Genomic DNA, 18,298 nt, shown 5'->3' on the forward strand with positions numbered 1-18,298 from the left:
ATCTGACTGTCTTATCTGTATGTACGGACTGTTGTAAGTACCAGTTATTTTTCTATGAAAAGTCAATTGATTATTTTTAATTAGCTGTTTACCTATGATATAAATTTTGAGTCTGCCAATGAGACAGCGGTACATCTTCGGATTTGCAATCCTGAAATCATGGGGTCGGTTTCCGTCCGTTGTCACAGTAGATAACTCATCATGGCTTTGTTATAACAAAACATACACATACATAAATCGTGAATATGTGTTTGGTTAACCCTATTTGTAGAAACACACGCACTTAGAATTTAACGAATAAAAATAATATAAAAACAGTTTAAAAACAAAATCAATAAATTTATTTACCTATATATTCATACATCTGCATATTAAACACAGAATTATCTTTTATTTACTAAAAATGTATTTTTCCGACAAGACGTTTCGTAATTTTTTAATAAACACAAATCTATTTTTATATGATACAAATATTCTTTTTTCCGATAAAATATTTCTTTCTTTTTACTGTTATGATTAATAAACAAGATCGCATATACATACATTAAATTAACAAAAATAGTAATAGGCTATCTCTACTCTGCTCGCCAAGAGTATAGAAATCCATTTTTTTGTGGTGTAAGTCAGCATATATACCACTGAGCCATTGGGGGCGGGGAACATAAAATTAGTAACAGTATTAAAAAAACAAAAAACTATCAATTGAGGTACGCTCTACACATTTCAACAACATTGAAGAAAAATACAACAACATGAAGGTACATGATACTTCCGTAAGCAGCAGTTTATAAGTTATCTTCTGGATACCCCCAATGGCACAGCGGACGGTCTGCGGACTCACACCTCTAGAAACCAGGTTTCGGTACACTTAATGGGTAGAGGTCAGATAGCCTATTGTGTAACTTTGTGCTTAATTTCACACAAACAAACTCTTTTGGATTACATATTTAATTTTCTGAACATAAAAAATTAAAACGTTTTGCTTTAATATTTGAAAGTAATATGTGAAATTCTATCCATATATGTATTGTTGAAAATAAAAATCTTTTAGGGTACCACTTCTAGTTTCGACATAATAAGATACAAGTTACCATCAGATGTTCTTATGGTTAGATTTTAATGAGAGTTTATATCAGTTACTCTTCAAATTTCAACTAACAAAGTCTGACACTTTTTTATCAATGTTGTAAAAAATATTCGCCTTTTAGTTTTCGAGTTCTACAGCTGGGTTAATCTTACCAACCATCTTGTTCGCATTATCTTCAAGAACCAACTCTACGCTCTCTTTTGGACTTTGCGTTTTCTTGGTGCTCTCTGGAAAGTTAATCACACAGTGAAAGATGTCCAGTTTCGCTGGAAGGTAGTTCCTTTCAAATATCCACTTGGAGAAGGCTGAAATTACCGACAAGGTCATCAAGGTCATCAGACTTACCAACATGGATAAAGTTTTAAAAGGAAAGCGCTGACCAGTGGCTTCATCAAAGAATGGATAGTGAATAACTGGTCCAAGTCCAATAATTTTCTCTCCACCCAAAACTCGAAGCAAAAAGCCTAAAATGTATGCGTCAAATGATCCATAAGTGTTGAAGTATTTTTTAAAGTGAATAACACACATTAGTTGAGGGAACAAGATCACATACACGAGGTCAGAACATAAGTACCAAAGGTCATAAATCGACTCCACAGTCACCGCCATAACAGTAGCTAGTGCTCCAACAATCAGGATAGAGATTTTAATAACTCCAACAATCAGGATAGAGATTTTAATAACTCCAACAACCAGGATAGAGATTTTAATAACCCATATTAATTCTCGTTCGGATGCCTGTTTGGAATACAAAAATAGAGCAACAAATATTCAAAATTATTTACCAAAAAACTGAACATTTGTTTGCATTTTTTTCCTCACTCGAGTATTTTAAATATCAATTTGTTTACACTGAAACTATTGTGTTTTGTATTTTCCATACATTTATTCTGGATCACTTGAATCGTTTAAAACAACAATGTCATATGTATCATAGAATTTAGTAATGAACAACATATCGTAAACACTGCACCTAGGACCTTATAATGATCAATATTTTAAACCACCATATTGTTTTTATTCTTCTACAAGTAACCCGGATAACTACTGTAACTCTTACAAAGATTATTTCTGGTTATATTGATTAAGTGCCTAATAATATTGATATAGATTAAGCGCGAGAATATTTAAATCATGCATAAACTACTAATTATTATTTTCTTCAATGCATAGCGAACTATATTTTATAAGATATCACATATATATATATATATATTCATATACACAGACTAGTTCCCTATGTGTATATCAAAATTATTGTGCTCGCATATCAACATACATTTTGTTCTTACAATTTTATGTCAATATGATTTATTTTCTTTTTCATAATTTTTTGACTTAGCTCTCACTCTGCTGGAAATAACAAGAACTGTTCAGAGTTTGTTTAATTTCTATCCTGTCAGAATTAGGGCCAAATTATTTATTAGACAAATAGGCACAGTGCCTAGAGCCTACGAAAACTATGGTCCATGAATATTTTTCCTAAAAAGTTAATATTTGGTTTAAATATGCTTGCCTTTTCAGCCGATGGGGCGTTATAAAGTGACGGTGAATCCCACTATTCGTTACTAAAAGAGTAGCTCAAAAGTTAGTGGTGGGTGATGATGACTAGCTGCCTTTCCTCTAGTCTTACACTGCTAAGGTAGCCCTCGTGAAGCTTTGCCTGAAATTCAAAACAAACAAACGTATACGGGTGGTAGGACCTACGAACAGAAGGTGTGTCTTGGCCTTACGATCGTCTTGATCTGACATTGATCACAATGATAGAAATTACTGGATTTTTGTTGAGCAATTTCTCTCAGTGGATTTATCATGGGCAAGTTAAATAAAAGTAGAATAATTAGCTGATCCTTGGATATTTCCTTGATGTTTTCGGAAAAAATAAAAAAACTGTTCCTGACGTGCGAATTAGTGCACATGCCAGATATATGACATTAGAAACTTAACATTGATGTATCGAATGTAATTCTTACATTTTGACGAAATATTAATCTGTAAACATTATAGGCAAACATGGAACTGGCGCTAAGAATGGAAGAGTCTGAAGACGACATGACAGCAGCAGAAACAGTGCCGACCCAAAGAAAGAAACAGCCGGAGGAGTAAGATACTGTAATACCAGAGGGAGAACCAATGAATTCTGATCTTTCGTCAGAGGCAAACCATAAGCTGTCTCATTCCAAGCTGAAAAAACAAAACAAAAAACGTTTCAGTACAAATTATACAGAGAATTATTTTGCAATTAACTTTCGGAAATCTATGAAATTAAATCAGCAAATTGTTAAATTATTACATGATTGACCTAAAAGTTGTCATTTATTGATATAATTTCCGAAACGTAATTCCTTATTCAAATAATTTATAGAATTTTAATATATTTAACAGAATGACCCAATTTAACTAATAAAATATTTTAAAGTTATGTTCCATGATTAAATACAATCAGTTAAGCAAAATGTTTAGCTAAAATAGAAGGTTAAAAGGTTTCTTGTTTGCATGTCATGATTTGCTTCATATTTTAACCAGCTAAATGCTCTGTCACATGATGGCAAATGCTTAATTATTTTGCTTCGAGAATTTTGGTGTAAATAACTATTGTATTTACAGATTTTGTAAAAAAATGAATTAAGTTATAATAAAAATAAATATAAAAAACATCGTTTATTCTTTTATTAGTATTTCACGAAATCAATAATTTGTGTATTTTGTCATCACTTGTACAATATGCGTATGCCTGTGATACTTTATACTCGTATAAGATTGTGTATAGTTAAAACGTAACATCACTTTAGCAAAAACGAGAAGATTTCTATATCAGAGAACAATAGCAGTGGCCGACATAGCGAGGTGGTTAAAGCACTGTCTTCCTAATCGGAGGATCACGGGTTTGAATCTCCGTTGCATCAAATATGCTCTCCTATTTAGCCTTAGAAGCGTTATAATGTGACTGACAATCCCACTAATCGTTGGTAAAAGAATAGCCCAAAAGTCGGCGGTAAGTAGTGATAACTAGCTACCTTTCCCATAATTGTATACTGTTAAATTAGAGACGGATAGCGCGCGCGTGTAGCTTTTCGCGAAATTTAAAACAAACCCAAACAGTGGTAAATTGAAAAGTTAATCTCAAATGCAAATCAAACTTCTTGGAATTTCTCATATTCTAATTGTGTATGTTCGTGTAAAAAGTTAGCGTCAATTTCAAAAATAAAGGAACACTGTTGGAATATAGGTGGTTACAAAACTGATTTATTTTTCTTATAATATAACCAAATAATTGATTAATATTGCAGATTAAATTGTTAACTTTATCTTTGGAGAAAAGAAAAAGTTCAATATCAGCAAAAATTTTAAAGCGTTGAATTGAATGTTTTTTCAGTGCGTAGAAGGTCAAAGTTGAAGAAGAAACGATCCTTTTTAGACACATAAAAGACGTCAGATGAGACATACATGGGCTTAATTACTAACATTTTTATAGATTAAATACCCTGAAAATGCGTTTTCGTTTTATTCAAAAAGGTGGAAAAAATATTGAAACTTGAGACCATTTTATTACTAGTCAGAGTCAGTAAAGAAACTTTATAGCGAAGGGTTGAGCCAGCATTTTATATTGTGACAGTTCGTTTGCTTTTAATATTTTTTCTACTTTTAAAAATTTATAGTTTGAATTATCTTATAATGTTATCAATTCGTTCGATTTTTTTAGCATTGTATTGCAGTATTTCACGAAACACAACATTTATACATATATATTTTATTATTACCTACAAATGATCATTAATGAAAACTTGGACATATGAATATTTTGAGGTTATGTTCAAACGTACGTTTTCATAAAGCTGTATATAGTTGACCATGTAAAAAACTGGTTATAGAAGAAATGTTCCTACATGGTCAAAAGTATGATCCCGTGATTTCTTAACTGTGATACCAAAGGCAAGGAATTGGAGGGTAAATGGCAAGTCCATAAAGATATAACATCTTATAATAAATTCTTATACATTTTTTACTATATTAAAGAAAGTCTCCAACTGGCATAGCGGTATGTTTGGGGACTTACAATGCTAGAAACCATGTTTCAATAGCCACAGTGAATATAGCACAGATAGCTCATTGTGTAGCTTTGTACCTAACTTCAAACAACAACAAAAAACAATATATTAAAAGTCCCGGCACGGCCAGATGGTTAAGGTACTCGACTCGTAATCTGGGAGTCACAGGTTAAAATCTTCGTCACACCAAACATACTCGCCCTTTCAGCTGTGAGGGCGTTATTATGTGATGGTCAATTCCTCTATTCATCGGTAAAAGAGTAGCCCAATAGTTGGCGGTGGTTGGTGATGACTAGCTGCCTTACCTCTAGTCTTATACTACTAAATTAGGAACGACTAGCGCAGATAGCCCTCGTGTAGCTTTACACGAAATTGAAAAACAAACAAACAATATAAAAAATGCAACTTTTATGCGTTTTGTGGCTCCATCTACTGGTCTGTAAAGATATTTGGTTGCATTTCAGACATACAAACAGGCACTGATATTTATATGTATGATATTACACGTTTTCGGAATATTAAAAAAAAAAGTATTGTCGCAGTAATTGTTGAATGCACATTTGTTTAGTATTTTTAATCTGAACGGCATTGTATGCAACACGTGAGTTAAGTGGCCAGAACAGATGTTAAGATCCACCCATTCCTAATACAAAACTGCTGATCAGTGTGTGTGTGTGTGTTGTTTCTTACAGATGTAAGTATACTTATGGTTAAGAACTGGTGTATTTAGTTTTAGTTATCTATAGTTATTGCTTTAATTTTAGTTATAATTATTATTGCAGTTAACTAGATATTAATTTAGTTAATTGAGTGGTGACGACCTTAACAAATGAAAACAAGGCAATACAGTGGCTCATGGGCGAATGGAAACAAACAAACATTATTCTATCTTTGAGATTATTTGCAGAAGTCTTCGGTAAACATACATTCGGTTTAGTTACATTTTTTTGTTTGCATTTCTTACACATTTTATTCGCATACACAGGAATGTCAGTTTAATCACTCGTGCCCGATTGCACATAACTAAGTAATTTTCGTTAACATTACATTCTTTTTTACATGTTTTTTTAAAAGTTATAGTTATACTTAGTATTAACCGATATGATTTTTATTCGTTAATACACATTTTAGTTATTTTATAGCCAATTGATAACGGTGTTGCTACTAATTATAAAGAGCCCAAGGGAGAGCAACCAATTGCTTATGTAGCTACTCCTAACAAATAAATAATATTGGATGACACAGTTAGAACTCTACCGTAACTGAAAAAAGCGGAACGAGTTATTTGGTTTTGTTTTTGAATTTGGCGCAAAGCTACATGAGGGCTATATGCGCTAGCCGTTCCTAATTTAGCTGTGTAAGACAAGAGGGAAGGTAACTAGTTATCACCAACCACCGCCAACTCTTGGGCTACTGTTTTACCAACGAATAGTGATATTGAGCGTTACATTATAACGCTCTCACGGCTGAAAAGGCAAGCTTGTTTTGGTGCGACGAGGATACGAACTCGTGACCTTCAGATTACGAGTTGAGTGCCTTAACGAGTTCAACGCTACTTCGAAGCTTGAATCTTGAAACTTTCATTTCACGCCTAATATACTATTCATTAGGCCACGCCAAGTTAAGAAAATTATTGCGGATATAAAAGTAAAACCAATTTATTACAGTAGGACAACAGTTACACCATCAAACTTATAAAATTACAAAGTGACGGTGAATTTTTTTCCCTTTATCCTATATCATGCACATCTTCGATCCAGAAAGCTACAAAATGGCGACAGTTTCTTTTATAGCAAATACTTAAAATAATTTCAGCTAAAAATTACAAATTACTTTTGGTTTCTTATTTGTTCATGTGCTGTCTTTGTTAAAACATATTTAAAAATTTCAGAAGATGTTAGCGTAGTTTTAATGACATTACTAAAATACCTTCCAATGGAACGAATCGACAAAAACTGTGAGATTTATTATGATGTGTAGTTAGAGGTTAGCATTTGAAGCATTTACCATCAATTAAACATTTTATGATTTTTATTTCAGTTAATTCGTATATTATAATGTGAAAATATTACCATCACCATGAAAGTAAACAAACACGTTCTTTCTTCTCACACCTAATATACGTAATCTTTACGAGTTTGAGAATGGCAAATTTAAGTCATCATTTTAAATAGTTTATTTTCTGTGACGTACAAAGGTATTTAACGCTGGATACTGGGGACAATAATGGAGGGTCGCGGGTTCGAATCCTCGTTGCACCAAATATTCTCGCCCTTTCAGCCGTGGGGGCGTTATGAAGTGATGGTCAATCCCACTATTCGTTGGTAAAAGAGTAGCCCAAGAGTTGGTGATGGGTGGTGATGACTAGCTGCCTTCCCTCTAGTTTTATACTGCTATATTAGGGATGTCTAGCGCAGATAACCCTCGTGTAGCTTTGCGTGAAATTAGAAAACAACAAACAAACAACAATAGACGGGCGCCACAATGTATCCGTGCCGACTGACCGGCTGGCGAACGAAATGGTTTCCTCTATATTAAAGAGATGATAGTTTTCACGTAATTTCAAAGGTACAACGCGATTGGCCCCTTTTCTCTCTCTATTCATCATTGATTTTTGTTAGACATTTGGAAGAGAAGAATGATATTTTATCCCTCTTTCAATTATTAAGAGACAGGCCTTCTAAGAGCCCTCTGTTTCTACAACACTGATTTATTTGGTAGTTTAAAGCTGGACATCACTCTATGGAAAGCTGGATTAATTAATCAGGTCATTGATCTTCTACATTTAGGCAAGTCGTCTCTGAGAAAAGCGTATCTTAACGCAAGTGAGATGTCCGAACTGAAAATTCTAATTAATAAAATGAAAATTCAATACAGACTACGCGAGATTGTCTTTGTCGTATATAATGTGATAAGTTTTAAATATTTACAAACAGTTATAGAATAATTTCTTTATCTTGATAGGTACAACTGAATAGGTTGCTGAAGGTGATACTTTAATTTTTCCTTTGCTAAAATAAATATGTTGAAAAGTTGGAAAAATCCAAAATCTCCGAAAAAAGAGTTTATGTACTGTCCTGCTTCATATGGAATATTCGATAACGTCACTATGCTAAAAAAAATGCACAGAGTGAAACATTTACCTGTTGCTTTAGCAACGACTCCAATCATAACAGCTGGGGGCCTGGCATGGCCAAGCGCTTAAGGCGTGCGACTCGTAATCCGAGGATCGCGGGTTCGCGCCCGCGTCGCGCTAAACATGCTCGCCCTCCCAGCCGTGGGGGCGGATAAGGTGACAGTCAATCCCATTATTCGTTGGTAAAAGAGTAGCCCAAGAGTTGGCGGTGGGTGGTGATGACTAGCTGCCTTCCCTCTAGTCTTACACTGCAAAATTAGGGACGGCTAGCACAGATAGCCCTCGAGTAGCTTTGTGCGAAATTCCAAAAACAAACAAACAACAACATAACAGCTGGGACAGCCATCACTATGCAACCAACAGCAGCTACGTAAGAAAGTAACTGAGTCTTGAAAACACTCTTAGATGAAAGAACCCACTGAAAATACACCTGTAGAAACACAACCAATCTTAACATGGATACATAGTTCTTGTGAAAAAAAACGAAAAAGTGATTTAGATCCGGACCTCATGAATGAATATATTTCCTGTTTCAAAGTCAATTAAACTTCTAGCAGTTTGAAATTAAATGTAAATGTGAATTGAAAGTTCGCATTAGATTTATGCTTTCTTAGAGTTCAATATGTTAGCATAATAACTGAACAGGATTTTCAGCTTGAATTACCACTATTACAGGAAATTTTAAAAAGCTGCAAGCGTCAAAACGTTTAAACAAAGCCTTTGAAATATGAGAAATTGTTATCACATTTACGCATGTGTAGAATATTCGATATAATAAATAATACATCTGCTTGTCTCTGAACTGGCAATAACTTTATTTCTTCATTTGAAAGTTAGCTTGCAATGCATTAAACAGACATGAAAAATATTATAATCGAGCATATTATTCGCTATAAGATGTGCTACTTTCTGACTGTTAAGCCTACCTGCCAAGGAATTCCTCCGAGAATTAATAAGAACCAATAGTCGATGTATATACCAGCATCTGACAGCTTCACCGACCCCAGCCAATCGGTCGAGTTCAAAGACGTGTCACCAACAGCTTCGTGCAAGAAACTGAAGGGGATGCATAGCCACTGTGGGTCAAAAATTACATGCAATAATTAACAATGGAATGTATAAATCGCCCTCACAAATTTGCAGTAGATATGGATAAAAAAAAGTCCAGTCCACCTAACGATAACAAATTAGTTTACTTCTTCCTTAATTTTGTTGTACTTCATTTGTAAACTGTTCGAATGTATGAGCCTAACTTTAAATATGACATTCACACGGAAATATCTCACTAATCGTAATACGAATGACGTAAAAAGAAACTTATTGGTACAATTTTAGGGCTATTTAATTGAGTAACTAAATTCTCGCGATAATTAACATTAATCTAAAAACTTCATTGAAAAGAAATAATTCACTGGTCTACTAATGAAAACAAAAATGACTAACTCATTGCTAGCTCACTAACTGACCAACTAACTAGTATTTATGTCTAATGTCTCCTTGCTAGATATTTATATAAGTTACTGAATTTTCGTGACGCCATCTTGAATATTCTAGGTATTTAAGCCCACTTTTATAAACTCTTCGATATTAACGTCATGTGCCCTTCAGTCAACATCTAAGTCAAACCATTGAAAATAAAGCTTACAACAATGCGTATGAAGTGACAGTTATGTTAGAAAATAAAACGTTGAAGAATGAAGTTAATATAGTACAGATTATCCATGACACAAAGAGTAAATCTTGCTGGAATTTTTCTGCAAAATGGTTTAAAGGCTGTTTACTATTATTTGTAAAACGAACGACAACAAAAACTTTTAACAAGTGTAACTGTTCATATATGTTTTTATTTCACATAATATACTCTTCAAAACAAGAAACGCAAAAGGGATATTTTTGTTATTTTAAAGAGAAATATATGTAATAACGTTACAAGCTCAGAGTATGTGATGTTACACGTGTTAAGGCACTGATTGTCAGACCAAAATAACAATAAAAGTTGTGCACTTTGAAAACGAAGGAAAACATCGGATTTTTCGCCAAAACGCATGCGTGTCCAATAACTTTGTTTGAGAGATCTGCATGTTCTGCAAGTGCAACATGTGCAAAATCCCTATAAAAGTGACGGGTTCTCGGTTTCCATAGCTCAGTGTTAAGCCACCGACACGCAATACAGTTACGCCAAGACTAACTGAAGCACAACGCAACAACGCCATTGGTCGCTTGGAAGCAGGCGAATCTCGATCAGATGTTGCCAGAGCTGTGAATGTCCACCCAAGCATCATCACAAGGCTATGGAATCGTCACCAACAACATGGATCAACTCGTGACCGTCCACGATCTGGCAGACCTTGTGTGACCACGCCCACACAAGATCGCTACATCCGGTTACGTCACCTTCGGGATAGGACCACCACTGCGACGTCTACTGCCTCAACCATACCAGGGCTGCGTAGGATTTCCGATCAGACCGTACGCAACCGTCGACGAGATTCTTAGGCCCCATGTGCAACCAATCATGGTGAACGTCAACGACGTTTTTCAACATGACAACGCCCGTCCTCACACAGCCCGACTCACCACTGTCTTCTTGAGACACCAAAACATCAACGTTCTTCCCTGGCCCTCCAGATCACCAGATTTAAACCCCATCGAACATCTTTGGGACGAGTTGGACCGACGTCTGCGACGGCGACAACCTCAACCGTAGACTCTACCTCTGCTTGCAGCAGCTTTGCAGGCTGAGTGGACAGCCATTCCACAGGTTGTGATTCGTCATTTAATCGCTTCCATGGGCAGGAGATGCCAAGCAGTTATTGATGCTCACGGGGGGCATACTCGTTATTGACGTTGAGTGACGTTAAATTTCACCTAGTGAGCGTGGACTTCGCCTTTGCAGACTTTGGATGCTCAGCAGTGAATGTGCAAAGTTTCACACATGTCATACAGAACTACCCGGAATAAACTTGTTAACAATGTGTCTCATATTTTGCTTTTTGCGTTTCTTTATTTGAAGAGTATATATTACGATATATCCAATTTATACATAATTCATCAAATAATTTTGAAGAGGGACAAATTAACGTTATTTTTCTTCTGCAAAAAAAAAGTGTCACCAAACCTTTGGTCCAACAGTTCACATAATAAGGTATTAAGTATCATTAAATATATGCTTTGTTACACTACATTGATTAATACAGAAACATCAGATGAAATTTATTGAGATACTATCATTACCTTTAGGTGTTTTGTTTTTTTTCCATTAAAGACGTGTGGTGATTTCAAAGAAAGTACTTTATGCTAATAATGTTTTCATAAAATTGGCATGGAAAAGATATTTTAGGGATAAAATTGATATTTATAAATTTACACTACCATTTTGAAACATCGTGCAGAACAAATTTATTACTTCATGATGCTTAATAATATTACGTAGGTTAAACTTCTTGAAGTATTGCTCCGATTAATTGTTAAAATATTAAACTTGTCATGTAGGGGCAAGTAGTGAAATTCGAGTATACTACGCTATAGTGTGTCAATAATATCAGGGTTGACCCTTGAAATACTGTTTTATAATAAAGTACCAGTAACTTTAACATTATTAAGTAGGGCGTATATTAAACCATCAATCTTCTATCTTATTAATATTTTAAAAATTCAATGGTGAAAACACCGGAACTTTTAATATATCAGTTTGTAACATTAGATTCTTATGATTAATATGTTTTCTCACCAGACCTACGAAGATGCAGAACAACTGGATAACATCAGTATAAGCAACCTAGTATAAGCCACCAAAGAATGTGTAAAAAACAGCGATACAGCACGACACAATGATGGATGTATTAGGTTCGAGGTCGATGATCACACTAATAGTGACTCTTGGAATACAGCAAGACCACGTTTACTATTTAAAGAATGAAATGATGTTAGGTTCATTTATTTTATAGTATTCGCTATCTAAAAATCTGACACAATGTTTGAATCAATTAAATCACGGTGGCCACTAACCAAGCCTTTCGGATATTATACTGTATCAAACTTCTAAAAGTGCAAGAGTTTATGACTGATATACTTTTCAAGCAACTGGACAACAGAGCCAAAATACAAGAATGGTTTAAAGGCACCATTAACTTACTGATGACATTTAATAACTCAGTTTTATCAGTTACGACCTGTAAAAAAAAACAACAACAAAAAAACAAGAGACACAAACTTTGAAGTGACTAAATCTTGATAGAATCAAAGTATATTCTTTATATGTTGATCACTGATAATTAATAATTCCATATCGAGTCAATTAGCACTAGTTTGGCAATTTCTGATGGCTCTGTTGTGCAAATGATGACCGTTACAAAGTATAATTGACTATTCATGGCCTTTTCCTGGCTTGCCGATGTACAGATCAATCAATTATATGTTGTAGTTTGGTTTGGTTTGTTCTGAATTTGCGCAAAGCTACACGAGGGCTATTTGCGCTAGCCGTCCCTAATTTAGCAGTGTAAGACTAGATGGAAGGAAGCTAGTTATCACCACTCACCGCCAACTCTTGGGCTACTCTTTCACCAACGAATAGTGGAATTGACCGAAAGTTATAAAGCCCCCACGGTTGAAAGGACGAGTATGTTTGGCGTGATGGGAATTCGAACTACTTATTTGAGTAGAGCTTCGAAAGATGAAAATAAGAAAAGGGAAAAATAAAAATAAAAATCTTTTTTAGCATTTAATAGGGAAAATGTGAACACTATGAAATTAGCCTAAATACTAGCTGGTCAAAAGTTTAATACCATACTGAAACGAAGCGTTAATCGAAAAACACGTAACGAAACTTAATTATTTGTGTTCAAGCACTATCATTGTCAACATCTCCTGTGTTACATTGGGTAAAAACATGGCAAAGGTTAAAAAGTTGACAGAGTTTGAACGTGGCAGAATTGTCAAGCTGCAAAAGCAAGGTATCTCTCAACGTGCCATCGCTGGTGAGATTAGGCGTTGTAAAACTGCTGTTGTAAATTTCTTAAAGGACCCTGACGGATACGGAACGAGAATTTCAAGTGGTCGGCCCAAGAAACTTTCGCCGGTGTTGAGCAGGAGGATTCAAAGGGTTGTCCGGCAAGACACCAGCCGATCGTCGAACCAGATTAAGGTCGTTACGGACGCATAATGCAACTCAAGAACAATAAGGCGGCATCTACCAGAAAAAGGCTTTGAAAACCGTAAACGTCTTAAAAGGCCATGCCTTCTTCCACATCGCGAAACAGCTCGGTTAAACTTTGCTGAGAAGCACCAAACATGGGACGTAGAAAAGTGGAAGAAGGTTTTGTTCTCTGATGAGAAAAAAAAATTTAACCTGGATGGTCCAGATGTCTTTCAACGTTACTGGCACGATAAGGATATCCCATCGGAGATATTTTCTACACGACACAGTGGAGGAGGTTCCATCATGATCTGGGGTGCTTTCTCCTTCCATTGAACAATGGAGCTTTAGGTTATACAGGGCTGTTTAACAACAGCTGGCTACATTGGCATGTTGGAGAGAGCATCCTTATTGACTGAAGGCCCTCGCTTGTGTGGAAATGAGTGGATCTTTCAGCAGGACAACGCTGCAATCCACAATGCCCGCAGGACAAAGGACTTTTTCATGGCGAATAACGTGATTTTTTTTACCATCCAGCGTGTTCGCCCGAACTGAACTCCATTGAAAATGTTTGGGAGTGGATGGCAAGGGAAGTCTATAGAAATGGACGTCAATTCCAAACAGTGCATGATCTTAGTGAAGCCATCTTCACCACTTGGAATAACATTCCAGCCAGCCTTCTGCAAACGCTTGTATCGACCATGTTTGCAGTTATTCGCAATGACGGACATGCAACTCACTACTGAGACCTCTTGTTGGGCATTTCCTATCCTGTTTAGGACTTTTTTTTGGTATGGTTTTAAACTTTTGACCAGTTAGGCTGAAATTTAGGCTAATTTCATAGTGTTCACATTTGCCCTATTAAATGCCAAAAAGGTTTTTATTTTTATTTTCCCTTTTCTTAGTTTCATCTTTCGAAGCTCTACTCAAATAAGTAGTTGGGTCAAACAACACAGAATGCAATTTTTTTTACGTTCCTTGGCCTTAAGATATTGGCCAGCAGTGTATATATATATTACAGTAGTGTTAACTCTTCCAGAGTGCACATGCCACGAGTAAAAGTACAGAGACCACAACCACAGAGTTCTCTTAAACCTCAAGACGGCTGATGCCACAAGGCTGCAGTGGTTCACAAGTCGTGGGTAACAAGTCTCTTTCAAGAGGTCGGGAGTATGTGTGCAATTATAAAACGGTCATAACTGTTGATATAAAAAACATACCTTCATTCTACTGTCTTTTTCTTTCATTCGTTTCTTAAACAGCTATGTTAACATATTTTAAATTATTATTAATTTCAGTAGTCAATCTTGTGTTTAAGAAGCCACGCGCTCTATGTGCCTGGATTGTTTGAAAGTGTCACCTAGCAACGTTTATTTCGGGTCGAAAGCATTGAATACCCAAAGGTTGAAGGAAGTTTTAGAAAACTTCGTAAGAAAGAATGTACAAAGATTTTTCTTTTTTAATCTGGCTACCATTGGGAAACAGACGAAGGTCGTCTTCAAGCGATTTCCGTCTACCCATAAACCTCCTACGAAGTAACTTTGATTTTATTACTGGCCATGAAAAGTGTGTTGTGATTGATTAAGTATTGTTGACTCTGCCTTGTAATGCATATTTTACTTTACAATACTAATAATTCTTCTAAAAGACGTGTTTGTGGGATTGTGTAATAATTGTTGTCGTTTGGAGATGGTCTCAGTGAAGTTTGAGAACCAATTTACTAGATAACGTACTAAAACGAGCCATAGTAACCCTTCAGCAACACCAACATTTAAGAACTTCAAGTATAAGATCGCAACAGTTTATATAGCTAAAATATCTATCTACACACAAAACTTAAATAGGCGTGGTAACTGCGTACACATGTGAAACTTCTGGTTAGAAAAGCATTTTTACTTTTCTAAACTAAACGGTAAAAACACACCTTATGCTGCATACGTTCGTGATCATCATAAATATATGTCTAAAATTACAAATGACTTATATGATCAAGAGATGGAAAAAATGTTTTCCTTTTAAAATCAAATACTGACTTTTGCACGAAAAGCATAATTTAGTAAAAACTTCCTTTTTCATCAGCTGTGATATGACCTTGATAATGATGATTACTTTACTTGATCATGTAAACAAAACAATGTAGACATTTACCAAATTAACGGTTACATGTGAAAGTAATATAACAACATGAAAAAATCATTCGAAATTGACTCAGAAATAGTATAATTGTATCTTTGTCCATGTCAGAGGTAGGGACGTCCACTTTATAGTAAAAACAGACCCTTCCTTTTTTTAACCATTCAAGCTGTTTGTCTTTGCTTTTGTTTTATTTTTAACTCAACGAAGCCCAGAAATCTAGCATTATAACCATTGTACTTCTGTGCTACCAAGAAAAGTTTATTTTTGTACATCGCATCATAAAACAACTCAGTTATATAAGAATAACCATGTAGACTCTACGGAACATGATCTAACATAAATTTGTCAATATACATAAAAACTAGGAACAGATTTTGACAACACCTTTAGACTTACCAAGTGCAAGGCTAAGTGAATAGCTCAAGGGAGCCTGACACCAAGCAAGACCGTTACTATAGATGGCTTCTGCTGTTCCATTAATGTAACCTCCTCCTACCCAGATCGCTGAATTGACGAATAACAAGAATACAGCTCAAAACAAATGTATAATGTAATTTTATTCGCAATAACAATATATAAAAATGTTATTTTTCATTACTTCTTAATCATATGAGAATCATCTTCTAATAGGGTTTTGTAGGCAGTATCGAAATCCAGTGACTGTAATTAACATTTCAATATTAAATAAAAGTGTGATTGAAGCTAATGAAAGACACCCTATAGTACTGCTAATAGAGTTCAAACAAAACATAGGGTTACGATTTGAGATATAACATACTTCACTATCATGCAAACAACGTTATTTACAGTTTTTGAAGATGAAGTCATATCATGTTCTACAGAGGATTGAATACTTCATATTAAAAATATTTTGAACATGCAGATCAGCATATATCACACGAATTCCTTCTCCATACAAAATTGTGATTTAGACACTTCAATACAGGGGCATTCTTTTTCCTTCATTATATTGGAAAATAAAGGGACATGTTTTAACTCGCATTAAAACCATCCGGAAACAAATTAGCAACAAACTGCAGCCAAATGTATCTCAGAACGACTGGTGTGGGTATTAGCACTTTTGTTGATAAGGAGAGAACAACATTTTGACTTTCCTATATCATCTTCAGGTTGATAAAGGAAGGTTGCAACTGATCGTTGTCTTAGGGACGAGAGTATAAATGGGTACGGGACTATAGGGGATTGTAGTTAATAGTGGTAATATTCATACTTGCCTTTCTCACATAGATTTTTATTTCAAGTGGGTTCTCGTCATCAAGAAACTGTGCTCAAGCTGTGCTTATCTAAGTACAGGGTCCTGTAAGAGGTGAGAATCCACGAAAACAAAGGTTAGTGGTAAAAGTTGTACACATGTTCCAGGCAACAGTATGCAACATAATCAAGAAAAAACTTCGTCCAACAGGGTTTACACTTAGCAAAATAAAACTTCTCGTCATATCTCCTGGTTAACCACTGTTTATTTCAAACAACTGGAGAATAAAATGTATCCAAGCTATTTCATGTGAACACATAACAGTCAATCTCCGGATGCAGTGCCTATGAGTTCTGTATGACCCAATTGTTGAATTCGGCACTTGAGTATGGAGAACTTTAGGGAGGAGTGGCGTGTCTTGGATGAGAGTCTTATGAAGAAGCGTTTTGCAATGTAAGTTACCCTGCAGGGATATTGTCAAGATGCATGGCCGTCATAAAGAGCATGATCGGACGTCGAGACATGAACTGTAACTACGTGGTGAAATTCCGAAATCATTTTAATGTGATTTAATCAGCTTCTTTAGAATCTCCATTGAAAGTTACATTAGAAAATTAATATGCTTTCGTTTAATCTAGTAATGAAGTAAAACTAACTTATTACGTTTCTTAAAGAACAACAACAAGTAATCGAGTTTATCTTAACTTTTAATATAGTTAAAGTTTTTAAACAGCAAAGCAGAATCTGCATTAGTAATGAATGATATAAAACTTCTACCAGTCATTGTGAAAACTCCGACAAAAACTCCAATATTTCATCCAGCTAGCATCACCTCCTCACTTTTAACACTACCACCAGAGGTCTTCTTTTTCCGGCTGGCCAATATCCCCACTATCATGATGATGATGTAAAAAATAATGATAGAAATAAAACCAGGAATGTTGATAGCCATATGGACGTTTTATTGTCACTAACTATGTCTGGAAATAATGACTTGTCCTCTGCTGGGAACACAAAGACATATATAGGATTACCATTATAGTGTTGAGTAAGGTGTTTTTAAAACTAGCATCTGAGTTCACAAAGGTCAAACTTTTCGTTAAATAATGCATCTTTGAGTAAATATTAGCCATTAGAATTAGCACGTACTCCATTACTCTATATTTTTAATAAAGCGTTAATATTAAGAATTACACTAACCAAAGTGAAGCTGCACACCATTAGACTGGATATTTTCACAATTCAATATACAATGAGAGTATTTTCTTTCACTGTTTAAAGAATTAAGGAGAATGTGGATATTTAGGAAAAAAAATAGCAAAAATATAATACAAAGTATAAGCCAGTTAAACGTCATGCTCAAAATAACAACAATGGGTAAATACGAACGATGAGTTGAAAATATGCAGAAAAGCATAAGTTATGCACAAAAAGTAAACATTTCATCTTCCATTCACGAATATAATTGGTTACTATCTATCACATCTCTCTAATATTATTGGCTAAAATAAATTAAAATTGCAATTTAAATAACGCATATACG

At 35.0% G+C, this 18,298-nt stretch overlaps 1 pseudogene; it reads right to left on the reverse strand.

The window, feature by feature from the left end:
- Window positions 1–1,204: 1,204 nt before the first annotated feature.
- LOC143257690 (high-affinity choline transporter 1-like) lies at window positions 1,205–17,664 on the reverse strand (annotated as a pseudogene).
- Window positions 17,665–18,298: the final 634 nt, after the last annotated feature.

This window comes from Tachypleus tridentatus, chromosome 7, assembly GCF_004210375.1.
Source record: "Tachypleus tridentatus isolate NWPU-2018 chromosome 7, ASM421037v1, whole genome shotgun sequence".
NCBI lineage: Eukaryota > Metazoa > Arthropoda > Merostomata > Xiphosura > Limulidae > Tachypleus > Tachypleus tridentatus.